Below are 771 nucleotides of genomic sequence, written 5' to 3' on the forward strand. Positions count from 1 at the left end.
GACCGAGACTGCCTTGCTTTCAGTTGTTGAAGCCCTAAGACTGGCAAGAGCGGCTTCCAAATCTTCTTTTTATTTTATTTTATTTATTTAGTCATTTAGCAGATATATCATCTATATATATATGATATCATCTTCTATACTTATTTTGCTGGATCTGTCTGCTGCTTTTGATACGGTGAACCACCAGATTCTCCTGTCAACCTTATTGGAAAATGGCATCTCAGGAACCGCACGCCAGTGGTTTGAGTCTTACCTCTCAGATAGGTCCTTCAAGGTATCTTGGAGAGGTGAGGTGTCCAAGTCGCAACATCTAGCTACTGGGGTGCCTCAGGGCTCAGTACTTGGACCACTTCTCTTCTCTGTCTACATGGCATCACTAGGTTCTGTCATTCAGAAACATGGCTTTTCATATCACTGCTATGCTGATGACACTCAACTTTACCTCTCATTCCATCCTGATGATCCGACGATAGCTGCTCGCATCTCAGCATGTCTAACAGACATTTCTTGTTGGATGATGGACCATTACCTTCAACTCAACCTGGCTAAGACAGAACTGCTTGTGGTTTCAAAAACCCATCATCAAAATGTCACCATTCAGTTAGGCTCATCACCCATAACTCCTTCAAAACAGCTAGAAACCTTGGAGTTGTGATTGATGATAAGCTGAATCTCTCAGACCACATTGCTAAAACTACCCGGTCCTGCAGATTTGCTTTATACAACATCAAGAAGATCAGGCCCTTTCTTTCAGAACATGCTTCACAACTC

This window comes from Sinocyclocheilus grahami, unplaced genomic scaffold (genome assembly GCF_001515645.1).
Source record: "Sinocyclocheilus grahami isolate Dianchi unplaced genomic scaffold, SAMN03320097.WGS_v1.1 scaffold19.1, whole genome shotgun sequence".
NCBI lineage: Eukaryota > Metazoa > Chordata > Actinopteri > Cypriniformes > Cyprinidae > Sinocyclocheilus > Sinocyclocheilus grahami.